The sequence below is a fragment of the Passer montanus genome, unplaced genomic scaffold (assembly GCF_014805655.1).
Source record: "Passer montanus isolate IOZ18808 unplaced genomic scaffold, ASM1480565v1 scaffold103, whole genome shotgun sequence".
NCBI lineage: Eukaryota > Metazoa > Chordata > Aves > Passeriformes > Passeridae > Passer > Passer montanus.
This window is the reverse complement of record NW_024356838.1, coordinates 688835-713752: the sequence shown is the minus strand read 5'-3', so window position 1 is coordinate 713752 and position 24918 is coordinate 688835. Positions and strand designations below refer to the sequence as shown.

Here is a 24918-nt window from a genome sequence, read left to right as displayed (position 1 = left end):
CTCATACTTTTCAAGAGCTGGAATTATTTTCTCCTGAAGTGCTTTTTTTGGTTTTTGTTCTCAAACTTTTGTTGTTCTCCAGGACCAATACAAAGAGCACCTGTGTTCTCTTCCTTAAAAATTAGTAAGGTGTAACTGTAATGCACATTTTTTTCTGGAGTTCTCTTTTAAAGATGCAGACAGAAAACAAAGCAGTAATAGACAGTTCCATCTAAAAGCTCCTAACAGGAGTCACCTTCAATTATCTGATTCCAAATATATGAAATTCTCCTTGTCTTCAAATTTCTTTGCGATGGATGCAGAATATCTTCCTGAAACCCTGTATTTCATCAGACTGCTCCATACAGAAATATTTCTGAAAAAAGTAATTACTATTTCATTTTCAACAACCTTAAATGATAAAAGATAAAATACTGTTAACAAAGGAATGGGCTTACATGCACATACCAAAATGCAAGTATAAATTACAGTTTAAAATGGTTTTGTTCTCTGAAGCAGTTTACAAGTTTGGGGGTTTTTGTTGATTTAGGAAAGTGCTCTGGAAGAGCAGAAGAGAATTGCAAGATCTCAAGCCATAACTGAGCCTCCTCATCCTGCTAACACCAGAGACCAAAGCAGTGATCTCATTTGTGCCCTTCGCTTTTGCTGCCTGTAGCTGGGACAAGGGAGAGAATTGGTTTGGTTTTTTAGATTGGATTCATTGAAAATGATGACGCAACAGACCATAACTTAGTGTCGCATGCAGAACTGTCTGAGGCCTGCTTTGGTTTGGAGCAGTGCAGCTCTTTGGGCCCTTGGAAGCTGCTGTTCCTTCAAGTGGCTCTGCTCTTCTGGCTGCCGTAGCAGGAGCACAATGGAGACATTCAGTTTTAATTTTTTTTCCAGAAATACATTGCATTGTTGAGAGTTTCTGGCCATTGGGGAGGTCCAGATCCATATGGGAGTTATGGAAGACTTTTGAGGTTCAGCTGTGAATCCACCCTTGCTACCAGCAAAGTTGCTACTGATGCCATTGGAGCCAAGGAACAATGCCTGGGCAGGAGGAGTGGAGTGTGCATGTAAGTCCCAGTCTGAAGCTTTGCTTCCCTTCATTTCTAATTGTCTGCTGCCTTCTTTTAAGACAGGTAACCTTAGATCAGAGGGAAAAAGGGGATTATTTTTAAGCATGATGAAATTTAACTTATAATTGCTGTTTCCAGAGCAGCCAATTGAGAGGTAAGAGCATAGCTTTCCCAGGCAGCCCATAATCTCTAGGATTTACAGATGCTGAAAATGAGCAGGAAATCAGGGCAGCAGTGACCTACCTGGAGTGCAAGTACAACATACACTCACAGATCTCCATGCTAAAGACACAACATTCTTAGCAAATTTTGTCTCTCCTGTGCAACTTTGAAAAATCTCATGGTTTGATGTTTGTGCCATGTTTCACCTAGTATTCATCACTTGGTGAAATAACACCTGCATTGCATTTAATGTCAGTTTTGGTATCCCTCTGCTTGAGACAGGGTGCCATAATAGATTCCATTGCTGGCAAATTTCAGCAGAGAAACAGTAACTTACTCATTGACTGCTTCCCATGATGGTTCATGTTCCTGTAAAATCAGCTACTTAGAAAAATGCCCAGTATTCATTTTAGCTTGCTCTGTCCCTTGAAACTGCTAAGACAGCCCCTGTAAAAAGCAGCACTTCATCAGATGTCCAGTGCTATGGTGTGTGCTGCAATGCACGTTTTGGGAGCCAGCACCAATTTACGTTTGTCCTTCATTTAAAGCCCCTCTATGGTGGCTGGCTAAATTCCTTCAATTCTAGGAAGCAATTTGGTTTTCCTACAGGACACAAGGTAAGCAGAAAGTGTGCTGTCATGCATATGGTACCTTTTGAGAGCCTGCCCTCTCACAAAATGTGCCGTGGTAGAGAGCTGGGTCCCTGCCCCACCCTTGGCTCCTTGGAGGCAGCGAACACCCCAGCCCTGAGCACGGCACTGCTGCTGCTCTCCCCTGGCCTCTGTTTGCACCTTGGCTGCTCCAGGCCAAGTCTGACCTGTGTGTGTTGGCCAAGACTATTGTTTCAGAGCTGCTCCGGTGCAAGTGTAAGGGTTTCTGTCCTCGAGCTTTGGTAGTGTTAATCATATTCCTATGTACTGCTCAGAATGATCGCTGAGGAAGTCTTAAAATCCATGCCCCACACAGAATGCTCTGAAAAAAGTGTTTGTTGTTGTCATTCTGTTCACCAACTGCTTTTCGGGATTTGTGTAATCAACAAATATCTAAATGAAGTACTGGCAATCTTCTCTGTGTAATCCCAAAGAAAACATGAAAGAGGAAGTTATACAAGGCTTTAGATGATGTCTCTTTCATGATATCAGGGAATCTTTTTTGTTCCACTTTAGACATTTTTTATTTTTTTGTTTGTTTTGTATAGAAGACTCCTAGCCCACTAGGGAGAGTTTAGCCTTTCTCTAGAAAAAAGGTTTATCTGTCAAATATCAGTTTGTTCCTTCCTCACCTGCTACTAATTTTAACATACCCCTCACTTAAGCAGCAATAAAGCTTCTTTAAGTGACTGTCCGTGGGCTGTGTGAGTGTGGCCATGTCCAAGAGCTGGGGCAGGGAGCTTGGCCATTCAGGTTTGTGCCTGGTGGGGGTGTCTGGGTGCTCTTGGCCCCTTTTTCCCTGCTAGAGGGCAGGATATTCTGGGGGGACGTCTCCAGTTCAAGGTTCCCTCCTGACAGTTCCCAGGTATTCTTCCATGGAGTGCTGCTGGGGCTCCACCTCCCCTTGTGGCCCTGTGGCCAGTCTTACCCAGCTGCTCTTGGTGTTGAGGAGGTGTTATTGCACAATATTGTTATTTTCCTAATTGATAGAAAATAGTTAATGTATTAATTCTGTGTAATTTAACCAGTGTATGTATTAAAAACTCCCAACAGAAGCACACGTGTCTAGGACAGCTCAGTTGAAGGCAGTTGTCTTGGGAGGAAAAGGCTGTTTGTAAATTAGACTTGGTCCAGAGGTGTCATTTTGTGCTCTGAATTAGTGGGACAGCAAAACTCTTTGTATCAGCTCTCCTTGCCTGAGAAAAGCTTTTGTGAACTGTTGTAGTCCCTTAAAACTCCTGTAGATGGAAAAATTCCAGTGAGAATTTTAAAATGGTATTTGAAAATAAATATAGGGTATATAAAAATACTGAATAAGCAGCTGAGCAGTAGAAAACTCCAAGAAAAATTGCTATTGTGTAAAGATATATAGTTGCAACAGTAGACTGATATCCAATAATTTACTACTAAGTTCCAAAAACCAGATGACTGCAAAGTGTTTGCTAAACCATTCTTTTTCATCTGACATGTGGTTGGATTATGTGAACTGACTCACCATTTAAATGGGGCTACTGAGATTGGTGTGTTATTGATTCAGACAATCCTTGACCCCAGGGATAACACTTGCTGTAACAGAGGAAACTGGCTTTTAGTGTCCTACTCTCTCTGCATCTATGTTATTTGACAATACTGAAAACAAAAATATTAGGGAAGCAAAGAATGAGTTAATACTGGCAAATTCAAGCAGCTTGTTTGATGAAATAGTGCTGGTGCTCTCCAGTAGAAAAATGGAGAGGTGCTGAGACTAGTTCTTTGGATTCAAATTGTTTTCAAGAAAGCTATCAATGGGCACTTGCCTGGCTGCCTTCAGAACCATTTTTTTCCCAGAGAAATCTTGAAATAACAAATAAGTAATACAGCAGACTGATGATCACAGTCTTAATTAACTGAAAACTTGCACTTTAAGGGTATAATTCTTAGGCCTGTTTGTCTACTTTTTCAATCTGTCATTCATCAATCTCCAGACATTGAGCAGGTAGCCTGGCACTTGCCCAATAGGTACTGGATGATGCTGCAGCTGCTGAACAAGTACTTCATCAAAAATTATTCTTTGGCTTTTTATCAGCTTTTTCAAATCCTAGGTTGCAAATCAGTTGCTTCCTTTTTAGTTACACAGAAACAAAATGAGATGCACCTGAATACTTTTAAAAATAATTACTTCTAATACTATTTACCAAGGGAAACATTCATCCATCCTCACGTCTTTCTCTGTAGACTATAGCCCTCAGTCCTTTATTACTCTTTCATATGCAAACACTATGTCTGTGTTATAATCACTGAGCATAAGTCAGATAAAAGCAAAATCTGATGTATTAACAATGAAAATGTTCTTCTGAATAAAAACATGGATTACCATGGAATTTTTGCTAGGATTATGCTAAGAGCCTCAGAACTTGTCTCTGAAAGACTTATTCTTCTAATCAAAGTGAACATCCCATTTTTCTATGCCTTTTTCCCAAGCAGGTTGACAAATGATCTCTTCATATGTACAGCTTTTCCTAGGCACAAAATTTCACTAAAATCATTTGGGGAGAGGGCAATTGGAAATATCTTATGGATGATCTTCCTTTAGTCTCTCCAGTGCTATTGAAACAATATGCAGAGTGGGTTGGTCCTTGGGAGCCTGAAATCTCCCACTCTGAGTGGTGTTGTGAAAACAAACCTCTTTTTGAGTGGGAGTATCTGCAGAGAGCAGCTGATGTGGGCTCTCCTTGCAGAGCACCGGCTGCCGTGCTCACACTACGGGGCTGTAGGTTCCGTGGTGGGAGGGAGTCAAATGTGGATCCCGGTGGGATGTGTGTGTGTGCTAGGCTTTGGAGATATGTCTCTTGGAGTTTCAGACAGCCCTGAGCCATTTGCTGACCTTTTGAAGGATTCCTAAAGCTGTTAGTCAGAAAGCATTAGTGTTAGATGCTGACAGTTCTGAATGGGTTACATACAATATGTTTCCTTTGCGTTTACATGCTTAGATGATGCTTTACCAGTGCCAAGTGGTGGCAGACAAAAAGTTATCAAAAATGGGTATGGACATGGATAGAGGGAAATGCTATGTGTGCAGAAATTCTGCTTTCTCTCAGGACACAGGACTACTGTTCAGTGTCACTGAAGTGCTGGTAAATGTGTAAAACAACAGCCCTTCCCATGCCCACAAAATGGAATGGCAGTGTCCTTCTGCCATCTGTGACTCAAGTTAAAGCACAGTCAGCACAGGTTCAGTGCCTTTTTCCTAGTAGTAAAAAAATCCAGTAAAGTCTTCACAATTATTCCTAGATGGATCAATGTAGCATAACATAGTAGTGCACAGATCAGATGAGTCACATTGAAGCTGACTCCATGCTGACAGTGAATTGCTTTCACTTCAGCAAATTCTTGAAGCACCTCATTTCCTATGAGCTAGATTATTTTTTCATAAATTGTGGACAACAAATAAGATGAGTTTTAGCCTTTGCCTTTGTTGCGGAATGTGGCAAGCTGATCTGTGAGTAATGGAGCCAAAAAGAGCAATCTGTTCCAGAGCTTCCACAAAGTTTTCCATTGTTTGGGGAACGAATCAGTCCATTCTCTACATGAAAGGGAAAGTCACGCTTAGGAACTTGATTTGTTGCAATGATCTTCTTTAATGTATTGCACTGCTGGTGACATTCTCGCTGATATTGGGGCCCTTTGTGTGCTTTGTATCAGTTTTATTTTCTTGCCAGGAAATTGGCTTCCTTACATATATAGGTGTTTCAATCTTGGGTCTGTCGAGCCCGGAAGTGTGCCTGCTAACATGCTCCTGACCTGAATGCATTCACAGTGGCACGGAACCAAGGTATGAAAGCTGGCATTCAGGATTTTACCCCATCTTCCTATTGCAGAGTTAAGTTTCTTCTTAAAATTAACTCCAGTTGTAGGCATAAAAAGTCATTTGAGAGCTCAGAGTGGCATTTGGAAGGGCATGGCTTTTGCCACGCTCAGGTGGTTGCTAGATTGGAGCTGGTTCAATGTTTCTTCTATACTGAGACAGGACTAAGAGAAAAATGTAACTTGAATTCACATGATTTGGTGAGTGCTAACCTGGATGTCCACGCCTCCCCAAGAAGAAAGAACAGATTTTACAGGGAATTCCTACCTGGGCCATCTAAGTCTAAAATAAGTAATGGGTGTCAGTATTAAGAAACTTTTAACAAGAAGAAGGAAAATGGAGACAGAATTGAAAAAGAAAGATGAGCAAAAATTTATCCGTAAGGGCAGCTTTATCTGCATAGATGGGGAAATGGAGAATTCATTTTGGAATTTCCTTTCTGATAAAAATGAAGAGTTTTTCTTTTCCCTTAAAAGTATTATATCATGTATATAAAAAGTTATTCACCATTGTCAGGTGTTACTGTAGGTGCTGGATAGATGTGAGCAAGAGCTCATTCTTCCAAGTGCCTCAGGGCCTTGGATAGGGTGTGTGAGGAGTGATTAAGGAAAAGGTGGTAGCCACCATTCTTCATGTCTAGCAATGTGGATTGCTATATGAACAGAGTGGAAAGCCCTGTTGGGTTCAGGGGTAGGCACTGAGACTGCATTTTTACCCTCTTGTATAGGGCTGTTGACATACTGATCCCTTCTCAGCTCAGGAAAAACCTAATTAAATAGCTTCTCTTCCCATGGCAGCACAGGCAAAGGCTAGGAGGACGAGGCTCATGCCATTATCCTGAGCTCCCTCTGGAGCCAGCAGAGCTGCAGCCAGTGGTGCTCAGCTCAAAGCTTTCATCATCTCCTCCAGGATCTTGCCATCCTAGTGTTCTTGCAAGGTCAGACTAGCAGGGTACTAGTGAATCCAAGAGGTCACACAGTTCATACAGCACCTGTCCTGTGTCTTGGGGAGGGAAGTCTGAAGTCTCAGCTAACCAGCTGAGAAATGACAATGTAAAGAAAATCATGTTTTCTTTAAGATGGCTTATAAATCTTAGCAGTTTTAGGGCAAACTCTCTATGGCCTAAGGCCACCCTCAGTAAGTTTGGGGTCCCAGACGTTTGCAGTGCAGGGCCCCTGCTGGCCCCTGGTATCCAGCTGTGCTGAGGTGTCCCTGCTCCTGCTTGCCAGGACACTGTGACTCTGCCGAAGCTCTCCTGCTGCACCTTTGCTGCTTCACTGAGCGTTTGTTTGCTGTATCCTACAGAAGTGCCCTGGTCTTCCAGTGACCAGAGCCCTGCCCCTCCCTGCACCTTGCCTACCAATAGCCCAGCATGTGCCTCATTTGGCAGGGGGAACAGGGACTTACCCAAGGCTTCCCAGCAGCTCAGAGTCCGTGTGAAATCCGTGCAGGGTCACTGGTGTAAATCCCAGGTGTCCTCTGGAGGCTGGAAATGCCTTCCTGAGCCACTTCAGCTGAGAGGCAGCGGAGTCTGATCCATCAGCTTAGGAGGAGACTGGAAATGCTTGTGAGAAGTTGCTTCTACTGGAAAAGGAGTTAATTTTTTCCAGATTTTTAAAATTTTTTTACTTTTTTGGCTTGTTTTACTCTTCAGTTTTTGTCTTTGCTCCTCAGAAAGGAATGTGAGCTCAGCTTACAATGAGTTAGGACTAGACCACACTTTTTTAAAGAAAAGCTTGAGATTCCAGGGAAGGATTTTGTTCCTTTTGTCTGCTTTTCTGTAGAAGAAGCTCATTAAAAGGAGAGTCTGAATTTCAAGAGCAGGCCTATTAGAGAGGTAGAAAGCAGCTCTAAAACTTGACTTTGGATCCTGATTTCTTCCAAAGTCTGCTGAAATTCAGATTTAAGCTGGTGTGATGTGTGCTGCTCAGAAATATGCCTTGCAGAATATTTCTGAGCCATACCAGGCTCAATTAACTCCTGGCAGCTTCTGGTGGTCGTTTTGAAGCACATTCTGTGGGGTGTTTTTCAGGGGTCATTCAGCAATGTCTCGCTACAGAGAAGAGCACTATTGAACTCCTTGGAAAAGCTATGAAATTTCATACACTAGCTGCAACCCCAGGAGACTAATCCAGCCCCAAACACTATCACTCAGATTTGTGTTTCATTCAAGAAGTCATGAAGCAATCTATTTTGCTAGGGAAAAAAAAAAGAAACCATTATTTTATCATCATTCTGAGTACTTTCCATAGGAACAAAATTTATCAAAAATGCCTGAGATCTTTGAGAAATATCTCAGTTGTGCAGAAAAGCATTACATTGATTGTGAACTTAGTCTTTCTTTGGGTTTTTCTTCTTGTCATTTTTACTTAAATACAAATATTAATGAAGACCTAAACGTGCCCTTTTGCTATTGCCCTTTATTTTGCTTTTCTATAAAGATTGCTCATAATCCTGCAGCTATCTTTTTGCACTTTAAAAGGTTCTTGCTTCTTATTGCTGTCAGGATAATAATGCTGCATCATTCCACCTAACTACCAATAAATAGAAATGCAGAGCCATGACTTCTATTCAAAAGCATGCAGGCTCCTTTGTATGTTTTGGTATATATAAATATATCTTTCAACTTGTAGCTGTAGTACAACATCTGAATTAAATCATGACTTATTCTTTCTATTAAAGCTGTGTTGTCCTTGCCATTATCCCTTTTTCCAGTAAATGAGTACAATGAAAAATTGATTCTAGCTGTATTGGACTGCAGCAAAGTAACAAAAGATGATTGTTACATTATCAAAGTCCTCACTGCATCCATAATATAGGAATTGAAAACACCTGTCTTTATCTTCTCAATCAATATTGCACCTGAGTCACATTTTCCTGGAAAACACTTTAAAAGGTGTCCACTGTATGTTATTTAGATTTAACAAATGCATTATTCAGGCTGTCTTCATTTATTTTGATTACCTGAGATTGCTCTGCCATCCCTGTGAGTTATAAAAAGCCTGATATTAAAAGCCACACTAGACTAGTATGTCAGTAACAATATCAGATGGCTTCTCTTATGTGAAGCTCTGTGACAGCTGAACAAGTACATTTTGTAAAATGTATGTGGAAAACTGGTGTTCAAGGGGGACATTTCGTGTCATGGCATTCTTTTCTATAAAGTAGAGCAGGGCAGAGGGCTTCAGTCAAGGGTAGCTTGACCAGTATGACCCAATTGGAAGCAGATTTGGGGGAAGTGACAGTGGACATTAGACATTAGTCTGTATTTCTAGAAAGGATAAGCCAGAGCTGGTTGCCTGAGACTGTCAGCTGTGCTTTACAGAAGTGCTTTCTAATACTTTTAACATGCAGTGCTTAAGAGCAGCTAATTTACTGCATGTCTCAATAGCAGTCTGAAACTGTTGAGCATCCAGTAAGAACAGAGAAATAAGTGAACAGCTCTAGAGACACGGCCATAATTTCAACATGTGCATTTGCATATTCCATCTAATGCCTCAAGTCAGATGCCTAAAATTAGTAGATTTATTTGGATGTGTGGAAATAATTGTAATTTGTTTCACAGCAATCAATTTGTGATGCTTTGATTTCCCTTTCTGTAGAATTAAATTATTAAGGGGCAAATATGATTTTCAAGATACTTTTTATCATTCTCTCTGCTTGAAGTTTTGTCAAGTTTGACACACTATAACCCAACATTCTGCCATGAGTAATGAATACTTAAAAAAATAAACCCAATCAAATAAAAAACAAATTAAGTATGAGACATGCAAAGAAATGAGGGACAGCAGGCTAGTGGTACCTTGCCAGGTAATGTGGCCATAACAGGGGTCCCTTTTCCATATCCACCAATTATCTTCAGCCATGAGAGACAGCAGCAGTGGCTGAGTGAGGAGACTGTGCTCCTCAGTGCTGGGACTGCAGGGAGTCAGATGAAGGGTAGAGCTCTTCTTCAGAGCTCTTCATGATGCTCCACACACAGACCTTCTCTCTGGCAGGGCCCACAAGGCACAGGCTAATGGGAATTGCAGCAGCTCCATCCCAGCAGAGACAGGGCTGCTGCAGTGGTGCTCAGCAAGGGCTGTCTGTACCAGGATTTGAGCCTGGCAACAGGGAGAGATGATGATCATCTGAGCCCTGCTCCAGCTCCTCAGCTCCCTGAACAGAGCTGGGGCAGGGCTCAGGGCAGGAGGAATGTCCTTGCTATCCAGGAGAGGTCTGGAACTCCGCCTGAGTGCTGTTTGTACTGCCCCAAGATGCCTGGTGGTGACCCACAGTGACATGGCACACACTTGGGAAGCAGGAGGAGTGTTCAGATTTTGGTCAGTACCTGAGGCTAACTTGTGACAACTCATTTCACTAGCCCTGAAGAGCAAGAGGCCCCCCTGTTCCAGCAGTGGAACCATCAAAGCCCCTGCCTACACTTCTCTTGCATTTGGCAGAAATACCCATATTTTTTTCCATCCTCTGCACTCATTATGTTTGTGTTTAAAAACCTTGCTTATTGTTTTAGCAGAGGAGTAAAAAGATCTGCTTAAAAATTAACTTCAAAGCCCTTAGTCATTGCACAGCTACAAGGAGAGAAATATTCCCTCGCAATCTTTTTAAATCTTGATGTTGTTTTTTTGTTTGTTTTGGGGTTTTGTTTGGGGTTTTTTTGGTTGTTGTTTTGTTTTTACAGCTGGGCACAGAAAGACTGGGCTGGTAAGTCAGAACCCCAGCTTCACCCTGCCTGCACACAGCCAGTGCTGACACCTGGCCCTGCTGCCCCAGCCCTGGGACCAGCCCATTCACACCCCACTCACCCACCAGTACAGAGTTTATCCAGGATCCAGTGAAGCTGTGAGATCTCCTCACTCCTTTGTGCCAGATCCTCGAGTCCCAGAGGGGTCAGGCTTTGCTGTGGCTCTGTACACGGGGGCACCAAAATGAGAGGGGAGCAGAACAGCCCGGGCAAGTGCAAAGCCTTGTCTTCAGCTGTCCTGGATATTGAAAGGGATAATTCAGTATCATCTGAAGTTTGCCTTGGCTCAGGGGAGACCCTGAGTGCCAGGATGCCTCTGTCAAACATTTTTAACCTTTAACTGGTAATTTCACATTGATACCTTGATGGGAACAGGCTTTCTCAGGAGCTGTGACCACCTTTGCTGCCAGCACAGCCTTGCTGGTGGCATTTTGGAGCTTCTACTTCTGATCCCAGCCAGACCAAAGGTAAGGAGGGAACAAGAAATTAGAAATTACATGGAAAAAAATGTGACTGGCTCTGGTTAAAGGTTACTCCTGTAGGAACTTGACCTCTGTGCATGTGTCTGGCCCCCTTCCACATGCCTGTCCCCTGCACAGAAGTGTGCATGGAGATGTTCACAGAGGATCTGAGCTGAATTTCTTCCTCTGCTCAGGCCAGGAGTGTTCAGGAGGCTCTGCCTGCACCACTGGGGGGTGATGGGAGGGGGCTGTACACCTGGATCCATGGGAACCTGCAGTCCTGCTATCTGCAGAAATGAGCTGCAAAGCTGCTGCTTAACTCTAACCCTTAATATATTCATATTCTCTCATCAGGGCAACTAGCAAGTGAACTAAAAACTGAGTTTATGATGCGATTCTGGCTTTCATTAAGGAATTTTGTACCTATTTAAAAAAATATATGCAGGAGCATGTTGCTGATTATTTTGAGAACCTATGCAAATTTATTGATTTGCAGTAGGAAAGGCTTGCTGTGAAGTGTAAATTAAGCCATTTAAATCATCTTGCATGGTAACTGGAGCATCAGCTCTGTTTGTTCACTGTGTTAATACCCTATTTCCTGCCATGGTTTTATAATTGCACTTGTGGTCATTGCTGTCCATCTTTGCCAGCGGATAACCCCCCTGCTCTCTGGGCTGGGTGTTGTTTGTTGCTCTTTGATGGTGTCCCAAAGTATGCTGGCTGCTCCTTTGGGCAGGCAGGACTGGCTCCCCTCAGCACAACAGGACACGGGGGCCTCGAGCGAGGGCAGTCTGCAGAGCCAGGACATCAGTGGCTACGTCAAGCTCTGCTTTTGATTGCTACAGATCACTAAAATTTCTCTCTGTGGGCAGAGTTTCCACCTAAATACTTCTGCCAAACACGATCAGGGATATATTCAGTTTCATCCCCATCTCAAGTCACCAGTGGGTCAGATGTAATTGAAGATTTGACAGACCCTAAATTTTTTTCATGTCCCTGCATATGAACATATGGAGGCTGTTTTAAAGACAGACCAAGGGATATATTAACACATAAATCCTGTAGATAGTTGTATTGGTTCTCAGGCAAATGTACATATGAGCATGTTTTCAGAAACACGAAGCTGAAGGCTGAGGTAGAAAAAATTCTCTGGAATCCCTAACTGAAGCTCTGCCCTCAAGTGGGGGATTGCACAAAGTAACACACCAGACAGGTGAGGGCTCCTTTAGCAGGTGCTCTTCATTAATTAAAAAGCTGAAATTGAAGTTTTCTATGGTGGAATAACTTTCCCCTTTACCTATGTTGTATGCTAACATCACAGTTTAGGCTTTTAATAAGTTGCTCTCAAATCTGCCTCTTCCTAACAGTAGAACTAGAGCCATTCAGTAATTGAGGGGTTGTTTGATACAGGAATAATGAACATACACATCAAGGCAAAACCACCCCGACTTTTGAAGGCCTTGCATGTGGTGCACACAGCATTTGCCTGTTTAGAAAAGCACAGGCTTTTAGGATAACAGACCATTGGCTGAGTCAAGTGATATTGAGTGGCTCAAAACTGTAACTCGGTCCTGCTATGCAATGCTGCATTCATTCAGGGAAAAAAAAAAACAATGTTCTAAAACTTCCAGATGAAACAGAGAAAAAAATAAATGCAAATGTTAAAATGCATGTTTTAGTTCTCACATTTTACAAATTTAAGAGGTGCTGAATTTTACTGACAGTTTTCTTGGCAGCAAGTGAATTCCAAAGATGCACATGCAAATATTTGTCAAAACTGAATTTTCAATTTTGCATGCATAAGGATTACTCCAGAAGTGCTGGCATACTCACTTGCTCCCAGAAGAAAAGTAATGTCATGTGGTATGTCTGGCCAATCACAGAAAAACTGTGTATTTTTAATTTTAAATATTCTGATTAGTCCATAGAGTAAAAAAATATAGTGAAAAGAAAGTCACTGAATATATTTGAATAATAAATTCAAGATGGTGTGATTGGCTTATATATATTCCCCAAGCAAGGAGAAACAAAATTAATCAAATAAATTATTCATTTTGAATTATTTGTTCTGATCTGTTTTTACAAGTAATGTCTACTAGTGATGTCTGAATTTTGCAGTTTGCTACAGAAGCTCTCCTATTGTCCTGATACCCACTGCTTTGTTTGGGTCTGATTTCTCCACAGGTGAGATCTGCATTTGCTGTGATGGTGTATCTTCTGTGAAAGAGTTGCTAAAAGCAATCAGGCCTTTAGTAGCAGGCACTGAAAGTCCAAGGTGCTCATTGACCAAAAGTCATTAGAAATATAATGGTGCCCATTTCTACTAAATCATTACAGCACAAATAGCATTGCTCTGCCTTGGCCTTTGAGCAGAATTAGATTCAGGTTAGAGTGCATCTGTACACTTACCCAGAGAAGCACTCAGTGCTGCTCTCCTAATTGCACCCCAGATATCCAGACCATATTTACAGAGAGGATTTAATGGTTCTGCCACCAAAAGTCTGTTAGTCTTTCATTGCATTTATTTTCATCAGAGAATCCAATCACTGTGTTCTCTGAGATAAATACAGTAATTAAAATATAATTCTTCTTTCTTTGATAGCTATGTCATGTATGGTGCTTGTCCACAGTCTTGTTCCAAGCTCATAGAGGAGGAAGAGCACAAAGTTGAACTATGTAAGCATTTATCAGTCTCCTGGCATTGATAAAGCCTTGCACTGGGAAGAGGGTAGTGGGTTTCTAAACAGAGCTGTGCCTCCTTGGCAGCACAGTGCTGGGCCAGGAGCAGCAAACCACCCCTCGTGGTGGATGGGGAGCTGAGTGTGCAGAGGGACTGTGGGGCTCTCCAGAGCAGTGTCTGCAGCTTGCCTGAAGCCCCAGGGCTCACCACTTCTGTGAAGCAAAGCATCAAGGTGCTAGAGCATCATTTTCCTCCATCCACTAAAGGTGAGTGATGGAATGACAACTGATGCTGCAGCACAGTTCTGCTGAGGGGAATTTAAAGTGCTAAACAATGTGTCTCTGCTCCAAAACCCACGTGTGAAGCTGGGGGTTTGATCAAGAGCCTGCCAGCCACATCCTGCTGCCCAGGCTGCAGCCAGGGCTGGTGCACAGGGGGATTGTGACAAGGCTGGCAAAACCTGGAGCAGTATGGTCAGCTTTTTTCTGCAAAAACTGCCAGATGATTGTGAATTTCGTTGCCAAACATGACTCGTTTTGAAACACAAAAGTGCACAAATGTAAGTGGCACTGTCAGCTCCCTTAAAAATCACATTTTTGGAAGTCTGTAATAGTTGTTCTGTTCCATATGTGGAGGGATTTTTATGAAATGTTCCAGGCAGAAAGTGAAAAACTCTGTGGTGTACTGGCATGATAAAGCTATCTTGCATGAATGCAGTGCTTTCCACTTAAAGTGACTTGCATAAGTGGAAATATTATCCCCATTTTGCTGATGAAGAAACTGAAGCCCAGCATTTCCTTTGAGTCACATCCAGTGAGCAAGGATAAAGCCAAGAATGAATGTGCTGACATGCAGGATTTCCCATTGCCACCAGACAGGTTGTCACCACTGAAAATATTTCATTCTGACTTTATAGTTGTCTTCTCCCTGATTAAAGCACCATCTTACTAACCACTTTATTTCAACATGATAGGAAAAAAAGGAATTGTCTGTATTTGCTCCAATCTGTTCTCCAAGGCATCTCATGATGTGGCAGGAGACTTTGCAAGCTGCACTTGCAGTGACTGGGCACACCAGAGAAGAGGCAGTGTCCTAAATTAGCTGATGCAACTGGTGCCTGCACTAAATCTGTATCTTTGCAGGTCTACAATATATGGAAGGCAGCAAAATGTGGCTCCTAGAAGACTTATGTTGTCTGTAAGGAATCATTATAACTTTGGTTAGAATTGTTAACCATTCAGCAAAATGATACGCGACGTAATTATGTGAGTTATTGATCGATGCATATTAAGAAAGACCTCCATTTGTAGGTCATTATGAAGCATTATTGGGGCCTCCAAGTGCATCAATAAAATCATTTATTTCTTCACATGGATACTAAAGAAGACTTAGAAAGATGCCATTTGCAGAAAGCTGCTTGTGCCAGTAAATTATATTTACATCTGCTGCATATGGATAGGCGGGATGCAGGCCAAGTATGTGATGGTGGGAAGCAGCTTGCTGCTTCTGTTTTGGGAAAGTTCATCACGGTTGAAATTTTGGACAAATTAGATTCTGAATCAAGCTTGAGAGAGAGCAGCAGATGAGCTCAAAACTTTAGTTGCTCCAGAAACTCCATTCAGAATAATATACTATCTCACGTGTCTTGTCTTTCCATCAGAGTTCTGAGGATATTTTCTGGTTGCTGATGGGAGTAGAGGAGAAGAGAGGATCTCACATTGCAAAGGAGAAAAAAACCCCACACAATCCGCTTCACTCGAGTTTTGTGTTTGGAAAATGAGGACATGGAAGAGGTCCATCTTTGCTGCCATTTGGATACAACTGCAAGAAAAATTAAAAAGGTATGAAAGTCAAACTATGCCAGTGGCAAATCTGGTCTTCTGCACTAGTTTGTGCCCAAACACAATATAGATGATAGATAAATTCAACTACAGTTTTTGGGCAAATTGTAATGCTTGGAGATGAAGGATACAGATACAGGCATTTTATCCCCAGAGGCAAATGAGTGCAATAATTTCCTTGGTACAGAAGCAGAGCTGAACAGACACCTTCCATAAGGTCTTCCGGCCTGGCTTTGCACCTTTTTAGGCTCTTGTCCTGCTGCCACCTCCCTCCATTGGGCAGCAGCTAGGGAATAACCTGGAGTGTTATGCTCAGGGACCAAGGTGGGATCTCCACCCCAGGGCTTCCCCTTGGACAGGAGGATTCCAGACTCAAGCTGCTGAGGTGGGGGTGGGGAGCAGCTTTTGCCTTTGCTGGTTGTGCATTTTGTCCCTCTGGATGAACAAGAAGCTGGATCTGCCTCCCAGTGCTGTGCCCAAGGCAGGAGGAAAGCACCCTGCCTGGACAATCCATCCAGCAATGCAGCCTGCACATTGCTGTTGCAAATCAGGAACACAGTGCAGACCCTGTTTTGCAGTGCAGAAAAAGCAGCCCTTTCTTTAGAGAACGTGATAAAAATGGGCTCTGGCTTAATCTCCACACCTGAGGCTGGATTAGTGACTCAAGCAAGCAGAGCTACTGCTCTGTAACCCAAATAATGTCTGAAATTAGCTCAGTGGAAATGGCTGCACTGTATGTTTGGGGAAACATAAACACAGAAGGAAGGGGGAGAATGAAGGGCTTTTCAGTCACTGTGCTGATGGTTTGTTGGCTTGTGGCTGTTACACATGGAGAGCTGGCTGAAAGGTTGCCAGGTGCTTTCAGGGCTGGCTGCTGACAGGTGAGATGTGTGTCAGTGAGGAGCAGGCTGTGCACAGCTGGCAGTGCTGGCAGAGGGGCTCAGGGGCTCCTCAGCACTGCTGCTGGGGTGCACACCAGGGCCCTTTTGCAGCACTCTGCACCTTTCCTGTGTGCAGCAGCTCACAGAGGCCATGGCTTTGTCCAAAGTCGTGGACACTGGCTGATCCCTGTGCAGTGCCTGGCCAGGGAGCCTCTGATACCAGCATGGAGCATCCTGCAAGGATGCCACTGCCAGCGTTTGCTGCCCAGGGCACCCGTGGATTGCCTCACAGCACCTACCTCTGTTTCTCTGGCAACTATTTCACTTTAATCCATGTTCTGAGTCACACCCAGACAGTGACAGCTCACCATAGGAGATCACAAATAGTGAATATTTCGCAAATCTAAAATAAAATTTTCCTGTCAGGGATATGGGGTGGAGACCAAAGGAGACTGAAGACCCTTTCCCAAGCCCTCACAGGGCAAGTGCTGCTGAGGCTGGAGCAAACCTGACTATGGAGGCAGACTTCTGCCTTAAACTCAATGGGTCCTGGCAAGTAAAATTACAGCAGGTACTACAGTGGTTTGCAGAAGTAAATGTTTATTTCACCACTAAAATGCAAATGTCTGGTGTAGTCCCACAAAGTGTATGCTCCTGCTGATGGCACTTGTTTGTGGCTATCCAATTTTGGAATAGGTTTGCCTCTCAAATTTAATGATTTTGACAAGTTAATTTCAGCCTGTTCTTGACAAGGAAAGTAACTATGAGGAAGGCAGTTTTGATGTGTGTCAGTGCCAGCTCCGGGCTCTGCCCCTTGCCTCCAAGGCTGTTTCTTTCAGTAAGGGGCTGCTGTGACCAGCCCTTTCTCTTTAGCTGGAGGGAATAGCTAAGCCTGTGACTAAAATCCACCACAGCAGAGACAGAGCAGCTCCCGGCAGACCTGAGAGGAGCTGGGATGGGTCTGCTCTGGTTCTGGGGCTCCCTGGCAAGCCCTGCTCCCAGTGCCCAGCTGCCCTGTGGCCAGGACCCAGGCATGCCTTTGCCTTGAGCATCTCTGGCTGCACTTACTCCACCCAGCCCCCTCCTCCACAGGTGATGAATACTTGGGTGCGTAAATTCAGAGAAAATTTAAGAAAAATTGGCTAGAGAAATTAAAACTGCCTCAGGCAGCTTAACTTGTACAGCGACACATACAGTACTTAGCACCCTAGATTTCATTATTCTTAACAGCATAACTGGAGTCCTATTTTCACACATTAAATATTCTTGGATTTTTTTCCCCAATGAGCAGACATATGATTTTTTTTCTCTGCCATCAACATGCATGTTTTGTCCTTTCAGAGACTTTTTTCAAATTGGAATACAGATTAGTTTTACCTACGATTTAAAGAACTCCAATGCTTGGTAAGGCCTCAATTTGTTTTTTATGGAAATGCATAGCTGTGGGGCTATGGGGAGCTGCTCACTGCTTAGCACTTCTGAGAGCAGAGCCGTGCAAGAATACACTATTTTCACATCTAGGCTTTCACAGACAATGTCAAATTTGACTGTTTGCCATGAAAAAACAGTCTCCTTAAGCAGGAATAGGCATGCTCTTGTGCTCTCCCAGGCCAGACCTGGAAAGCCCTGAGAGCATGAAGGGAGAGGAAATGGCAAATCCTAAATAGGCAGGGACCAAGTGAGCAAGGCCAAGTGTGTACCTGAGGTAGAGGCTGAGGGTGTGTAATGAGGAGGCTGGCAATATCTGAGATTTCCGTTTGCTGCTGGAAACAGTGAGGGGAAAAGACCTGCCCAGCAAGCCCTGTGGCAGGCAGGCTCCTGGTGAGGTACCCACGGTGTGGGTGGGAGCACACCAGAAGGTGTTTGCTGAAGCAGACTGGGGGGAAGCTGGGGGTGCCCAGCCTGGGGGGAGGTTGGCGAGTCCTGTCATGGGAGCCTCCCTTTGGGAGGTTGCTGGCATTGGTGGCTGTATTACCTCTGCATTTCTACTTCCTGGGTTAAGGCAGTGTGTGCAATGAAAACTTGTGTGTCAAAGGCAGATTTTGCATGTACACATCCCTGCCTAGACCTTGCTGGGCTGTTTTCTCACATCCTTCTGAAGTGCTCGAGCCCTTCAGGGTGAGATTTGTGCAACAGGGAGCTGTTCATCAGAGAAGAGAGCCCAGGGAGTCTGCCAGCTCAATAACATGGGTACTGAGCAGCTTGCTAGGCTCCTCTGCTGTCTAGTGTAAAGCCTTATGGACTGAAAAAAAGTCTGGGGCTGCTTGTGGAACTGAATCCCATCCTTGGGACTCTGTGCTGTGAGACAGAGGGCCCCCTTGTCTGTGCCTCACGGATCTTGCCCTCCCCTGGCACTCCTGGGGCTGTGGTCCCTGCTGGTGCAGTGCTGTCCTGCCTCCAGGCATACCAGGCTACCTCGTGAGAAGTGTCAAGTGGCACTAGACATTCATGATTAGGAACTCAAATCCTTCTGTAATTGTCCTGGGACCAGAGTGAGTGAGTGCTCTGGTGCAGAGTATCATCTTTCCTAAGATGATCTTCAGGTGTTTCCATCCTACTGCTCATTAAGCTTAAGCCTCACCTGCTGGGATGATCCGGGCATATCTCATCTAAATAATTCTTTGCTATTCCAGGGGGCTTAAATATTCCTGGCAGCTTTGTCTGTCTTGTTCTCAACCAGTGAAGCACAATTTAATCTTAGGACTTGAAATGTTTTACTCTAATGAAGTCTCTGAGTTTAGAGCACGGGTGAAATGTAGTAATTTATATGGTACAAGAGGTCAAACTCTAAATGAACTGATAGTCTATTTTGGCCCTAAATTATGAAGTTCACAGAATGATTTCTAATAATGAATGCATTTGTAAAACTTGGATGCCTTCTCAGGGATAATCTGCAAACAGAAAAACAACTTGTTTTGTTAAGCAGACTGTGACAAACAGTTCTTCCAACTTTATGCTATGCAGACATGTATTTTTGGATATTCTTTGGGGGAAAAATCTACTGCAGTGAAATCTACATAACCTGCAAGAAAAGAATCTGAAACAAAACAAAAGATATATGTAGATGATGAAAGGTAGAGAATCAGGTTGGAATTCTAATGTAAATGTATGTCACTATCAGTAGAGATCACTTGTAAAGCACTACTTTAACTTGAAAAGCCAAGAACTAGAATATTAAAGTGAAAGTCTTTTTACTGTGCATTTAGAACAAAAGGTACCCTGTCATTAGAAATGATATGTAACAGGCAGATGAGGGTTGTTGTTTGCAGTATTTGGTTTAAACACAATAAAGATGAACAGAATTAAAATATGTTCATTGATGCATGAGGATGAAGTCAAGATCAGAAGTACAATTTCCTAATTTTTAGATTTATTCAAAGACTCTTCCTTTGTATTAACTGCTACAGATGTTTAATGAATACTTAAAACCAAACACCATTCCCACCTTCCCCCCCACTGTGTTCAATGTGTTTTGTACAGGCAACCTGATAAAAAGAATATCTAGGAGGAGGGGAAGGCAAAATCAAAGTTGATGTATCAGAACATCTACTGCATGTCTAAATACAATGAAATTTGAACTGTGTGGGTGTATTCACTCATTTTAAAGAGTGTTCATTGATTTTAGTTTTATTATGTTTGGAATTGTGGTATGTTACACAAAGACCATTTTACTGATCTTTATGATTCCATAAAAGCCTATAACAATTTGGATAACACTGGCTGCTCTGTATTTTTTCTTTGTTTCTGCTGTTAGACTTTATGCTTAGCTCCAGGTATAATGAGAACACAGAGCTTTCTCCTCTTCTCACTGAAAACTATAGAAACATTGCTACAGACTCTGGGGCATCCAGGCACAGGATACATCCTGGACCCTTCAACAAAGACACCTAGTTTGGCCTTGTGTGGAGGTGGGACAGTATGAGGCTGGCATGAGCTGAACCCGTGGTAACAACAGAGTGTTGGAAAGGTACCAGTATGACCAAATTTCCATGAGTTTTGAGGTGCAATGCCCTATTCTGATGAGATTCTCTCCTCCAGCTACCTGCCTGAAAGTTCACTTCCCAACTTCCCAATGTGAACATGGAAAGAATAATATTGATGGAAAGGTGAGTCAGTGTCCGAGCAAAATTCTGAAGTTTTCCTTTTTCTGTACAAACAGGAGGAGGCAATTGTAGTCTGAGGAAAAGACACAATATCCAGGAGTGTCAGATATAACCAGGGAATGGTAAGAGGACTTAGAGCAGGGGAGTGGGAGTCCTGAGAGTTGGAGAATATTTATAACTCTGCAGAGATCCCACTGTGTGGACTTGGACAAAGTGCTCCAGATTGATGTGAATATCAGTAGCAATACATAAGACCCCTGTTGGCTTCCAGAAGCTTTGAAGTATGTTTGAACCAGACTTCAGTGGCTCAGTATGCACTGCACTACCTGCTCCTGTTCTCCCAGGCTGAAGCACAGACCTCCTGTGTGCAGCTGCCAGGCCAAAGCTTTTTTTCTCCAAGACCTGGAGGAGACAGAACAAGGATGCAAGGTATTGGAAAGCAAGGCTTTTGTGTGGAGAGACTGGACAGTGGAGGACTGGAAGGCATCACTGTTATGAAAAGACACCCTATCTGGCTGGGCACTCCTTGCCTTGGGTGCCCAGGGCAGTTTTCTCTGGGCACAGCAGGGTCTGCTGGACTCACAAAGACATGGCAATTAACCCCTCTGTGCCAACTGGCCAGTACTTGCAAGGAAGTCAGGTAGGACAGGGTTGCCATGTAGCTGGAAGCCAGAGGGGACAAAAGGCCAGTTGGTGCCAGGCACAGGTGAGCCATTAGTGTAACCTGCACCTCCCAGCCTGTGGCTGGCAGCTGTAAAGCTGCCACTGTTCTGCTGTTCCATGAGTGAGGTTTTCAGTGGTTTCATTTCATCTGATGGGTGAGACATATTTCCTATAGTTAAGTGGAACAGACAGCTCATCATCCTGGCTACATCTTTCAGGGGTGTTTTTAAGTTTGTGCACACAGGTTTTCCACAAGGACCCACTTTCTACTCACACTCTCCCTTTGCTAAGTGATAGCAACCAAACCATGCTGTGTTCAAACTCCTAAGCTTTCAGATAAAAAAAAAGATTTTCTGAGGAAGGGAGCTTACAGTCTAATTAGTTGATGGTGTTTCTCCTCACACAGTTTGTACTTCTTGATTGAAGGTTGAGGCAATTTAAGCACTGGCTTTCACCACAACGAGCACCCAGAGCTCAGCTAAATTCAGGCAAAGCCCAGGCTTCCAAGGCACAGATTGTATGCCCTGTAACACCAACCACTATAAAGATGGAGACCTTAAAACTGATGTTGTTATTGCTGATCCCAGCTGGAGAAATTTTGGTGTCAGAAATAAGCTCATGTTTAAAGAGATTTTTCTCTAATCCTGGCATGTTTCAAAATCCTGGGTGAGATTTAGTTAAATCCATGAAGGGAAAAGAGATGAAATTCTAACCTCAATATCCACAACAGTCCTGAACCAAAATGGACACCACAGGATCATTAAAGAGCTTATCTCCATCTCACAGACAGCCAACATGTGCACACAGTGTCTGTGTGTCACAGGGAGGTGTCACACACTGGGAAGGTGGGTGACACTCAGTGTGCCAGGGATGCCTGTGGCAGGACACAGTCAACTCATGCCACTACAGTGAGTGCCATTGCTGCTCAGCCTGCCTTCCTCTTCAGTTTATTATTAGCTAAACACAAGTGTTGGTTCATCTGCCATGTTGGGAGTAGAGAGGACACAGCCCGGCTGTGTGGGAGATGGGGCTGCGTGGGCACCTGGGTTCCTGGCCTCCTTACTGGCACCACGCACAAATTCATGGTTGATTACCGCTCAGAATTGTACTGTCAACGGTCTCAGCTGAATTACTGTGTGAGGAGAAGAGGCCCAAAAAGGAAAGTTCCTGGTTTTGTGACACCAGTGTCCTTCAGGAGACTCTGGTTCAAAGGGCACAGTTGGCAGTGTAAGTGTGGGGGTGGAAGGCACACGCTGCCGTGCTCCTGGTGCTTTGCTGTGCTCTTTATCTTTGCCAATTAACTTCTGGAGTGCTCTTGCCACAGCAGCACCAATTCAGCAGCTGTGAGTGGAAAGTCAGCAGCCCTAATGCAACAGCACAGCAGCGTACTTCTATTAGGTTTTTCCAAAAGAGACTCTTCAGGCTTCTGTCAGAACATATTCATGACTTCTTGTATGTAAACTGGTCTCTTTCAAGACACTGAGTTGTGTTCTTAAAAAAAAAATCCTATTTAACCCAACAGCAATGAAGCTGAGGGCTATGGGTTTGCTTTAACTAACTGGTTAATGAATTTTTCACCACCACTTTGTTTCACACATTGTCAAAACAAGAAGCTTGTGCTTCAGAGGGAGGCTGGGTCATCTTATGTAGACTCTTTCAATGCTAGTTTAAAAATTTATTGGGGGTATTTGTAATTTTTTTTCTGTTTTGAAAGTATCCAGTTGTGCTTCTTTTTAATTATTAATAATTATTAATTATTTCTAATTTTTCAGAATTCTGCTGATTAGACTCCACTTTTTGAAGCAGTTTCTTTTCTATCTGGATTTACTGTGTGTTTTTTGTGCACAGGGTGCTCAGTATTCTCTGTGCTTGCTGTTTTGCAGGGCATGCACCACAAACCCTACATAATTTTTCTTGGTTTAGGACAGATGATCCTGGCTTGTGTGAGAAATAAATTTATCTTATGTGATAGCTGTCTCAATGGCCAGTAGGGTAGTCAGTAGAAACATCAGACCCGTGGCATGTGTGAATTCAGTTCTTAGACTGGCCTTGGTCTGCAGGTACAGTCAGAAACTGCACTTGAGTGCCATACAAACAGAAACTCTTCATGTAGACAGCTTCCCTGGCTGAAAATATCCATTTCCTTCTCCCTTGCTGGGAATACTGCAGTAGTCTTACTGAGAAGCCAAGGACAGGAAAGTTCTGGTGCAAATTCTACTAAGCAGTTTTTCAGGGTGGTATTTTTAGACAACACCGTCTCTTGCATTCATTGTGCTCTCCCAAAGACAAGGCGCTGTGGAGAGCATTAGAAGGTAATATTTGTGTTAACAGGATTCAAGTGCACTCTGGTTTTTAGTCTGATTTGCACCCACATTTAATTGTTGCAAGATTTTTTTGTGCCTGACAATAATTTACTGCTGGTGCGAATGTCAAGATGTAGCCATTTAGCTCACTGATTTGTGGGAGCAATGAGGTAATTTTATGCCTAGGTCCTCTCATTTGTACCTGCCAGCAATGCAGAGGCAGTCTTTCCTAATCAAGCATTAAAAGTTCTTCTTGATTAATCTCTGACTTTGTTGGAGACATTCCAGATTTAAGCCAGTGTAATTCATTTCAGGATCAGACCCATTAAGCGTTTTCCAATGAGTAATATACTGTGTCACTCTTCTGCTCTTAAAGATGTCCAAAATCACAGAGGTACTGGTGTTGATCTGGGAGATACACGTATCTTCTGACTCCACTGGCACCTTCTCTCCCATTTCCTGACTTTTGGAGATTTTCTCTAGGTGAAATTTCTTTATTTCAATTTCTTTCTGCATTCAGCTGGAAGAATTAACAAATGGTGAAGTGTGATACTGTCGATCCAGTGCTCTGTGTGGCCAGGCAATCAGGACAGAAATAATTAACACAGAAAGTGGCCTGCCAGTATCCTGCTGAATGAAATTGGAAGGAGTTCAAATACAAAAAGATTTTTTAGCTTACCACTTCTGGGCTACACATAGCAATAGCCATTTGGAAGGACAACTGCCAGCTTCCATTTCAGATTGCTTGACAGCACTAACTAGAGCACTAAGAGCATCACTCCATTTCAGCAGGAGCCGTTAGCCAGATTTGAGATGCGAAGCATTATTTCCAGACAAGGCAAGAGATCAAAGAGGGAATCAGGTGCTGCTCTGATGTGTTGTAAGAAGGTGAATTCCTCTGAACATGGGAGGAAATGTGGTGTGGGGAGTGCCTCTGGTTTCTAGCCTGCCAGGCAGCCACACGTGCTGTCCCGGCTGTATGGAGACCCCCTGCTCCCCTGGGTGCCTGCTGCTGCTCCCTGCCACCTCCCTGTCCCTGCCTGCTGCAGCATGCCACCACACAGGGACGATGGCTGGGCGTGGGCATGGCCACACAGTGCCCAGCCATGTCACAGGGTCTGTGCCTGTGGGGTGATACAGGGGAGGGCAGCTGCAGCTCTCTGAAGACCACTCTCCCTTCTTCTTTCTGTCTGTTTCAAAGATGGCTGATGCAGCATGCAAAAGAACAAATGGTGGCTGTAAAGGTTAAGAAATCTTCCTTAGGAGCAGGGATTTCTCCTGCAGGAGATGTGACCATCCCCTCTTCTACCATGGTGTACTGAGCACCCACTGAGCATCCAGGTTAAAGATGTGTTTGTATGACACTGCTATACTTTAGCTCATTTCTCTGGCTTTGCCTCCCAAAATGCTTGCAGAGCCACCCTGCTACAGCAGATTCCCATGCAGAGAGTAAGAAAATAATGGTTTACTTGCTGTAAACTGGTTATCTGCTCTGATAAGAACTACAGCTGTACAGACAAAAATT

General features: G+C 43.5%; 1 long non-coding RNA gene across 1 annotated transcript; it reads left to right on the top strand.

The window, feature by feature from the left end:
• Positions 1-926: 926 nt before the first annotated feature.
• LOC120506363 lies at positions 927-15442 on the top strand. The gene is made up of 3 exons (XR_005628495.1): positions 927-1058; positions 13525-13598; positions 15263-15442. It is a non-coding gene; the product is annotated as an uncharacterized LOC120506363 (long non-coding RNA).
• Positions 15443-24918: the final 9476 nt, after the last annotated feature.